Source organism: Mirounga leonina, unplaced genomic scaffold (genome assembly GCF_011800145.1).
Source record: "Mirounga leonina isolate KUSES-001 unplaced genomic scaffold, KU_Mleo_1.0 Mir_153, whole genome shotgun sequence".
NCBI lineage: Eukaryota > Metazoa > Chordata > Mammalia > Carnivora > Phocidae > Mirounga > Mirounga leonina.
The window spans coordinates 4962570-4972950 of record NW_023270387.1 but is presented as its reverse complement, the minus strand read 5'-3'; the positions used below and the strand labels follow the sequence as shown (position 1 = coordinate 4972950).

Sequence of the window (10381 nt, the reverse complement as noted above, 5' to 3'; positions counted from 1 at the left end):
GGGAGGGGGAGAAGCAGGGGGAGCGGGAGGGGGAGAAGCAGGGGGAGAGGGAGGGGGAGAAGCAGGGGGAGAGGGAGAGGGAGAAGCAGGGGAAGAGGGAGAGGGAGAAGCAGGGGAAGAGGGAGAAGCAGGGGGAGAGGGAGGGGGAGAAGCAGGGGGAGAGGGAGGGGGAGAAGCAGGGGGAGTGGGAGAGGGAGAAGCAGGGGGAGAGGGAGAGGGAGAAGCAGGGGGAGAGGGAGAGGGAGAAGCAGGCTTCGCGCTGAGCAGGGAGCCCGACGCAGGGCTCGATCCCAGGACCCCAGGACCATGACCTGAGCCGAAGGCAGACGCTCAACGACTGAGCCACCCAGGCGCCCAGTACTTTCATTTCTTATAGAATGTAAAATTATCACAGCGTCTTCTTACGGGTGTCTGAAGTTTTATCCATCAGCTGATCAGATGGTAGGGAAACCCCTGTTTTTTACATTTTTTTACGCATTTCGCTAATAGCTGGTGAAGACAAGCCAGACTACCCTCCTGACTCGTGCAGCATTGCCATCTAGTGGCGAAGGATGGTGGCTGCGGGCCACAGAAAAAGGAACACAAAAAATATGTCTTTCCAGAATTTTGATACTTTTTCACATATATCACCCGATCCAATCCCTTCAGAAACTGTGAGCAGTACAGGGTAATACCCTCATTTTTACAGATGAAGAATACGAGGTTCATGTTTATTCATCGACTTGTTTGTATAGCTGCACTCTACTTGACCTGCTCAAGAAGATAGAAAAAGCATGATTTAAAGTGATGGGTGCATACTGCAGGTAGAATTTTAGTTAGAAATCAGAATTTTAAGTCCAGAAGAACCTTTAAAATATCAGGTCATCTAATCTAACTAGAGGTTCCTTCAAAATCTGATCTTGTTCCTGGAGGCGAATACTGTTTACTAGGTTGTTTTGTTTTGCATTTGTATAGTTCCCATCATTAGGTTTTTAGTGCTTTGGCTTTTTAACCGGTACTGAATTCTGTGTGATCATGTTGAGGCTGTGACGAGAGAATTAGTGCTGTTTTATGAGATGGAACCATCTTATCACTCACATGTGTGGATTTTTATTAAATGCTTTATAAAATAAAATAATGAGGACGGATAGGAAAAAGCAAGAGCTCTTCTCTGTCTGGCTTATTTTTATTTTACCTCTTATCCTGGCTTGTGGCTTTAGGGGATCAGTAAAGAACATCCTTGTCTTTTCCTCTCAACTGTGTAACCAGCTGAGAAAGGAGACATAATTGGAGATCAGAGTGTCAACTTTACTACTGAGAAAACACGAGAGAGCATGGCTTTAGATCTGCAGCCAAGTGGTCGTGTTAATACTTCACCTCTGAATTAAAGTGACATGCCGTCCTTGTCACTGACGCAGCCAGACAGCTGGAAACCTTCCTCGTAGAGGCAGGTTCTTCCGCTCTAACATCAGACAGAAGGAGCATTTATTAGATTCTGCAAACCAGCTAGATCTGAAAAAGAGAGGGAAGAGCTCTGCCAAGAAAACGTGCCCCAGGCTAGCCACTGGCCTGAGCCATGCCCTTCCTCCTGAGAGTTAGAAGTGAAGGAGTGGAGGGGCACCTGGGTGGCTCGGTAGGTTCAGTGACCAACCCTCGATTTCAGCCTAGGTCATGATCTCATTCGGGGTTGTGAGATCGAGCCCCGGGTTGGACTCCACACTCAGTGGCGAGTCTGGGGGAGATTCTCTCCCTCTTCTCCCTCTGCCCCTCCCCCTGGTCGTCCGCATGCTCTCTCCCTAAAAAAATTAAAAAAGAAAAGAAGTGAAGGAGTGGAGAAAAGCCAGGTATGTTATTCCTATACTCTCACTCCTGTGGAAATTTCTGCCCCCCCTAGGGAAATAGGAGGAGTGGGACTAAATGTTCCTCCACAATTGAAAATCGTAAAGAAGGGAAAACAGTGCCCTTTACCTGCACTGATTATCTGCTGCAATTGTAACCTCCACTTGGTGTCTCTGAAGGCACATAATTTTTAGCTGCCGATTTGAATGATGGGGTTCATGGTTAAAGCTGCCTTGGTAATACAGAAAAGCATGCATGTTGCAACTTATGACAAGAACAATAGATTTTCTTGTAAAAGAATGTTTTCGACAGGTAGCTAATCTGTAATTTTGGAAACAGTATTTACGAAACATGTAAGGGTATCATGCTGTTTAAAAAGTTGGCTATAGGGCGCCTGGGTGGCTCAGTCGGTTGGGCGACTGCCTTCGGCTCAGGTCATGATCCTGGAGTCCCGGGATCGAGTCCCGCATCGGGCTCCCTGCTCGGCGGGGAGTCTGCTTCTCCCTCTGACCCTCCCCCCTCTCATGTGCTCTCTGTCTCTCTCATTCTCTCTCTCAAATAAATAAATAAATCTTAAATAAATAAATCAATAAATAAATAAATAAAAGTTGGCTATGTTTGGAGCCCTTTGTTTCATATGTAAAATGGGATTAATACTAGCTCTTGCCTGGCCGAAGGATTGTGATTAACGTATGTGAACTGTTTTCTAACTCAGAGCAGTTCATGGGTGTAGGGACTCACTAAGGTAAGCTGCTTCTTTGGTCCCTTCCTGGAAGGTTTCACTTCTGTAACAGAGGGAAGGTCACATTCCCATGGCCTCAAAATAAGGTTTCTGGTGGTCCCATAAAGATGGCTTTCCCCTTTTCTTCTTGCATTGACCCACCTTGTGCCTGTCACTGTGCAGTTGCTTGCACTCTCTCCTGGCTCTTTGCCCCAGACCTAGAACCTGGCTCCCAGACTTCTGTCCCTTTTTCTTCATTCCCTCATGCTTGACATCCTTAATTGCTGTAAGAAATTTACTGTAGTATCTACCCCAGCTTCCATTCCACATTGTAATAATTTGTCAGTGGCACCATTGTTTTTAGTGTTTGTTTTGTTTGTTTCTCCTTAGGTAAAATCCTTGAGATTATACTTAACTCTTTACTTGCTTCCTTTTCCTAGAAAATTTATGAGAACTCCTCTAATTTTTTTTATTGAGTATAATTGACATACAATATTATATTGATTTCAGGTGTAAGGTAGTGCTTTGAAATTTATATACATTACAAAATGATCACCATAAGAGGTCTGGTTACCTTCTGTCACCCTACAAAGTTAATATACATTACATCAAAATTCACAGAAAGACTGACCAAAGGGTTACCACAGTACAGATAGCTGCTGGTATTAAACACAGAGGTATTTGGAGAAGTACGAATTTTATAAGAAGTTGGTTTATCAGTAAATATTTTTTATCATGATGATTTTTGCAACTGAGTGGGCTGGGCAGTTGGGTATTTGGTTAAGGAAGACTTTGTCTATTGAATGCCTGCCACAGGGCTCCGTCTTTTGTTATATTACCTGTTCTCGCTCCAGGATCATGCTTTTAGCAAATAGTTACTGAGTCCAGCTTGATCTTCTGAAATACGAGGTATTCAGGAAAAATTTTTGTGAAATGTCTCGAGCGACCCACTTTCTCTGTTGCCAGCTGAGTAGTTTTGTAGATTCTTTGGTTTTTTCCAAACTCCGTGTAGTTTGCCCCAGAGATGTTCTGATGCTGGAGTGATTCTCATCACTTCCTGTATGTCAGGAATGACTCAAAGGGTACTTCTCTTTTAGGAGCATGTTGCTTTAACAGACAAATATTTCCTTATTTTCTGATCCTCAGCACAAATTGGGGGAAGAAAACAAAGACACTTTCTTTATGGGGCTTGAAACAACTAATACAATCTACACCCTCAGCATCCTGACCTCATCTTTAACCTCAAATTCAGCCCTCAGAATGTGTCTATATAAGCAATATTTATAGCCTTAGAAGCCAAGCAGTTTCTTCTTATTTTTATCTTGGTTCTAGGCCCCAGACTTCTTCTGTGAGTCCTTGGAATATTTACATTTTGTAAAGTTCTGCCAAATAAATTGTGTCTGCCGTGTAGCTCCTTTCTCCCTTCTCTGTCCCTTAAAACTTATTTGTGATGTTTTCCATCATCTCTGTAGTGCCCTCAGCATTGAAAGGATGATGATCTGCTCTCCAAGTGGGCTTATATTTCTCCCCCGTTCTGGGTGTGGGTGTGGGTGCAGGGGCGCTTTGCATCTATCCATAGCTGTGGTATGGCTGTGTATATTGATGGGGGTGTATTGGGCCACGTCTTCATTTTCCTTTTTATCCAGTGTGTCCCTAACATTCAGAACTAATGTGGACCAGTGGGTCTGCCAGTTTGTGGGCCAGAAGTAAATGCTTTACCTTACTTGGTCGTGTATTTCTTTATACATTGAATTCTATTTTCACTTAAACATTTCCCCTACTAACTTATGTTCTGAAGATGCCAATTTTTGTTTAATTTTCTTATCTTTCAAGATCTCTTGGAGACTCAAATCCCCTTTTGGGTAAATGGGGCAAATGAGAGTCTGCTGACAATTCTTAGAGTGTCCTCCTGTCCTTTATATGTAGCAGTATCCATGCTGCCCTTACAATAAGGAGGACGGCAAAGAGGCCTGTTCCGGGGCCAGTGATCTGCTAAAAAAAATCTGTTTCACAGCGTGACATCATGAAATAGAACGTTTTGTTGTATTTGGAGCCTTGCAAGTACCAATTCTTTTATCTTCTCAGGTAGAATTTGTACATTTACTTTGTAGCAAGACAGCAACATTGTATCACTCCAGGTATGTAGAACTAGAATAAAATTTATCAGTGAGTGCAGAAAGCTACAATAGAGGCCTGTTTAGGAGATGCATGGCTGTTAATTGAGAAGTCACTTAAATTTGGGGATAATATAATAAAAGATACATACATACTGCAAACACTTTGTTTTAACCTACATATAAATTCACTCACCAGTATTTTGATGTAGGGCCCTTCTTTCTGGGAGGGTCCATAGTCTGCCTTGTCTTTCCAGTTTTCATTTCTTTAAGGTGAAGCAAAAGCTTAAAGTTACCTGTGACATCTGATTGTAGGGTTTTATGTTTTGATGTTTGTATTTCCAAGATTTTATTGTTGAATTATCACATCTGTTACAACAATTCATTATTTTGTTCACTTGTACTGTTTGTCAGCAGCATTCAACCTAATGTGTAGAGAAAAAAATCCTGTCTTTGTCAATTTCATTGGTTTACATAATGTATCATTAAATTAAGTAATTGCAAAATAAGTGTGCTTGACTTGTTAAGCATGTAGCTCAGGTGGTGAGAGCAGAAATGCATGAACGTGTTGGACAGTTGCCTGTGATCAGCATACATTTGGGGCTTGAATATACCTTCCAGAAGTAACGGAGTATATCAGTTGGTTAAATAGACGTCTCTTAAAACAGCTTTTATTTCTCTGACTGCATTTTCCCAAGCAATGTGGGAGATACAAAAATATTTCCAGCTTTGATTCCCTCCTCCCCAACTCTGATTTTGGACCTGAATATCCAACTCTCTAAAAGACATTTTCTTTTTTCTACGCCTGAACTCATCTTTCTCCTCAGCCATTTACTACCTACTGCTATTCTCCCCTACAAAACAAAACAAGCTTTTGCTCTTCCTGTGTTTCCTGCTCTGTTTAATTGTCCACCAATGGATCAATTTAGACCCTGGGAAATATTCTTTTTTTTTTTAAGATTTTATTTATGAGAGAGAGAGAAAGAGCGAGAGAGCATGAGCTGGGAGGAGGGGCAGAGGGAGAGGAAGAAACAGACTCCCCGCTGAGCAGGGAGCCCCATGTGGGGCTCGATCCCAGGACCCTGGGACCTGAGCCTAAGGCAGATGCATAACCGACTGAGACACCCAGGTGCCCCAAGAACCTGGGAAATAGTCTTGACATACATTTTTATGATTGTGAATTTTGCTTTCAAGTACTGTTTTAACCAAATCCCCCAAATTTTCTTTTAAGAACAGCTCCTAGTGGCATAATTGTCATGCAATAAGCTGCACATATTAAAATAGACACTCATGACTTTCAAGATGACGGACGTGTCCATCATCCCCAGAAGTTTCCTTATCTCCTCCTGTTCCTCAGCACCTTAGATCACAAGTATTTTCCAGAGTCTTTTATAGGGGCATGTTACAGGATATGCTCTTTGCTGTATGGCTTCTTTCAGTCAACATAATTACCTGAGATGCATTCAGAGTCTAAGCTTATTTGGTATCTTTTTTGCTGAATAGTGTAAGAACTTCAGGACTCTTAAACTCCGTTACTCCTTGATAATTTATATCTCATTATTATTGTGTGTTTGAATTCTCTTAATTTTTTTTAGATACTTCTTTGGCACTTACAGTCAGTGTTCACTTAGACATACTTACTATTTTCTTTGCTCTTCATTATTTTATGTCACACCTTCCATCTGGGATCATTTTCCTGTTGTATAATACAGCACCCTTTACATTCCCTTTAGTCCAGGTCTGCTGCTGGCCACTCTGTTATTTTTGTCTTCATTTCACCTTCATCCTTCAGGGGTACTTTCACCGGTGACAGAATTCCAGGCTGGTTGTTACTTTCTTTTCGCGCATGAAAGATTTCATTTACTTTCTTCTGGCTCCCAGTATTGCTCTTGTGACCTTTGAAGGTGACCTTTGTTTCTTTCTCTGGCTTCTTTTAAGATTTTTTTTCTTTATCTTTTGTTTTCTGTAGTTTTCATTTTGATGTGCCTGATTATCCTGCTTATTCTGATGGGTTTATTTATTCTTGGGATTTTTATGGGGTGTCTTGAACCTGTAGATTTTTTTTTTTCCATCAGTTTTGGAAAACTCAGCCATTATCCCTGTAGATTTTGTCTCTGTTCCATTCTCCATCTGCCTGTTTTCTGTAGACTGTTTTGCTTACCCTCTCTTCTGTGTTTGGTGTATTTACTCTCTCCACTCCAGACGGTTTCTTCTGTCACTAATTCTCTTCTCAGCCACGTCTGATTTGCTGCTAAATCCAGTCATCGATGGCCTCATTTCAGTCATGGTATTTTTCTGTTTTAGAGTATCTGCATGGTTTTTCTTCAGATTTACGATGTCTTTAAGTCATGTCCAGTTCTCTGCTGAGATTTTCAAGCTTGGCGTTTATATCTGTAAACATGATAAGAATCTTTGTTTCTTAGCCTGTATCTTATAGTTGCATATTTTAGGTCCCCGTGGTTTGTTTCCATTCTCCCTGCTAGACTGGCTTTTTCCAGAGCAGGTACTGTGGTTTGTTCTGATTCAGAATGCCTGAGATGAAGGCCGGTTTTCTGTATTTATAGAAAGCTCACAGACAATTATGATATTTATCTAGGATTTTGAGTTAGAAAATGCTGAAAGGCTCAGTCTGTAGAGTATCAACTTCAAAGGCGGTAGGATTTCATAGTAATCTTTCCCAGAATAAGTAGACATGAAATAATGAAGGTGCTGGGGCAGTTGTAATCACCATTCAATTAAATGCTCCAGCGCCGCGCTAGGAACCGAGAAAGTGAAAGTCTCTGCCTGTTGTGTCCAGACCCTTAGATGTTTGCACTGGGACTTGATCCGGCATGGACAAGTCGGAAGGGTTGGGTTCTAGCTCATCCCTATTGGTAACTCCTAATGGACCGTGGAGAAATCACCTCATTTCTGTGCTTTCTGTTGAAGTTTGAAGTTGGCATATAGTTCTTGAATTTTACTTGTTAAACAGAATTGAGAAGAATTTAACAATGACAGCAGCTACTGTAGCTTCCACTCCCACTGTCAACACTAGTGTTACTATGATCATTACCACCAGCAATGAGGTGCGCTTTTTGTTTGTTTCTTCTTTTCTTTTTTGGTGTATATCTTCTAGGTTTGTTTGTTTTTTTTTTTTTTGTAATTGAAATATAATTGACATATAACATTGTATTAGTGTCAGGTGTATAACATAATGACTTGATACATGTCCATATTGCAAAATGATCACCACAGTAAGTCTAGTTAGCATCTGTCCCCACGCATGGTTACAACTTTTTCCCCCTTATGACGAGAGCTTTTAAGACCTCTCAGCAACTTTCAAATATACACTATACTGTTAGTAAGTACAGTTATCATGCTGTACCTTGCATCCCCAGGATTTATTTGTTTTATAACTGGAGAGTTGCTCACCCATTTCACCTACCCTGCACTCCCTGCCTTTGGCAACCACTAGCCTGTTCTCTGGATCTAGGAGTTTGGTGTTTTCTATTCTTAGATTCCACATATAAGTGAGATCATATGGCATGTCTGTCTCTGTCTGACTTATTTCACTTAGCATGATGCCCTCCAGGTTCATCCATGTTGTTGCAAATGGCAGGATTTCCTTCTTTTTAATGGCTGAATAATACTCTCTTCTGTATAAACACCACAACTTCTTTGTCCGTTCATCTATCAGTGGACGCTTAGGTCATTTCCATGTCTTGGCCGTTGTAGATAATGCTGCAGTGAACATGGGGGTGCAGGTATCTTTCTGAGTTAGTGCTTTCATTTCCTTTGGGTAAATACCCAGAAGTGGAATTGCTGGATCATAGGGTACTTCTGTTTTTAGTTTCTTTTGAGGAACCTCCATACTGTTTTCCAGAGTGGCTGCACCAGCTTGCATTCCCACCAACAGTGCACGAGGGTTCTCCTTTCTCCACATTTTCAACACTTGTGCCATTCCCTTCCTTCCTTCCTTCCTCTCTCCTTCCCTGCCTCCCTCCCTCCCTCCCTCTCTCTCTTTCTTTCTTTCTTTTGATAGTAGCCATTTTAAGAGTGATGAGGTGATACCTCATTATGGTACCTAAGGAAAGTACTATCCTAAATGAGTTTTTCTTTATGAGGAGTAATCTAGGGCCAGAGATACACTCTTAACTATTGACTTTAGCTGTCTCATTTTGGTTATCTGTGTATATGAATCTGTTGATTTATTTTGTTTAAGGAGGAAAGCTCAGAAAATAAATAAATGGAATTTAGGAAGCCTTCTGTCCAAAAATGTAAGGTACATTACCCTGCTCTTTTCACATAAATTGTTTATGATGAATTTATTCATTAATTTATTCATTCAAAAATACTTGTTGAGTATAATCTGCTAGACAGAATCTAGCAAGTAAATAAGGATAAAATCTCAAAAAATGTTTTTTTAAAGCTAAAATGTTTCATTACCTTTGGAGCTTTGTCACATATAAAATAAAACTTAATTTTACTGAAGTGGTTTGTGATTGACTCTTGTTTTTGGAGTCTGATTTTGGATGACGTGGATTTTCACTTCACAGTCCCTACAGAGGAATGAAGCCACAGTGTGATAAATGAAAGCTGAAAGCAGGTGGTCTCAGTGCAGATACATAAGCATGATTATATTATAGGCTTTTTTTTTTTAAGATTTTATTTATTTGAGAGAGAGACAGAGGGAGCATGAGCAGGGGGAGGGGCAGAGGGAGAAGCAGGCTCCCTGCTGAGCACAGAGCCCGATGTGGGGCTCGATCCCAGGACCCTGAGATCGTGACCTGAGCCGAAGGCAGACGCTCAACTGACTGAGCCACCCAGGTGCCCTTGTATTATATAGGTGTTTAAGCTAAGCGTTTATAGTATGGGATATTCAGTGGTGGCTAAAGTGTCTCCAATTTAGCATTTTTTCTTTTTCTGTTATGCTTATTTTTCTGTTATGCAAGGTCTCCTTTGCTCTCTTTTGTGCCTTTTGCAAATGTGTTTCGACCATTAAACTAAAAAATGCCTCCTCTTGTTTTACATTGAGCTTGAGCTCGGTCAGATAAAACAGTTCAAAATCGTGTATTTGGGGGTGGAGATGTAGAGATGGCAGCTTCTATTCATTCAGCAGCTGAGACCTGGCTCTGAAAGCAGTGTTGTATTCAAAGGTGGGATTTGCTGACATATGCTATAAAGTAGATTTGTTTGTGGTGTTTTCTTTTAAAATTTTAGCCTCATTTTGCTTGCTTCACATGCATAGTACTGCAGACAGGTTCCCAGGTATGTATGCTAAATGCATACATGGTACCTGACCAGCTGGGGAGGTTTTCACACCAGAAACTTCAGATGACGCTCTGCTTCTCGCACCCTCTCTGGCGGCAGCGAGAAGCCATGCGTTTGGGCTATAGTAGCATTTCCCTCCTGCGTGTCCCGGCTGAGGGACCACTTTGCTCTGCCCTAGAGCACCATCTTTATGTTCACATGTGCAAGAGTTTCCCCCTCCTGACAAGACTACGGAGACCTGTCCTTTATAATATTGCTCCTGGCTGCAGAAGGAGGGAGTAGAGTTTGGTTTCTTTCAGTGATTTTCAAATGAGAGGCCCTGGGTCTTGTTCCTGCCATTGTTTCTTTCCTTTGAGTTTCACAAGACTTGGTAATCTTGAGATTCCAGTTTTCAAGACATTTAGCAAATTTCAAGGCTCCTGTTTTTGTTGTTTGGAAACATATCTTGCTAATAGGAGTCAAGGAAGGGAAACAGGTT

General features: G+C 41.4%; 1 protein-coding gene across 6 annotated transcripts in view; it reads left to right on the top strand.

The window, feature by feature from the left end:
* Window positions 1-10381, top strand: part of ALKBH8 (alkB homolog 8, tRNA methyltransferase) — a 52883-nt gene that overhangs the window by 16539 nt on the left and 25963 nt on the right. The window lies entirely within an intron of this gene.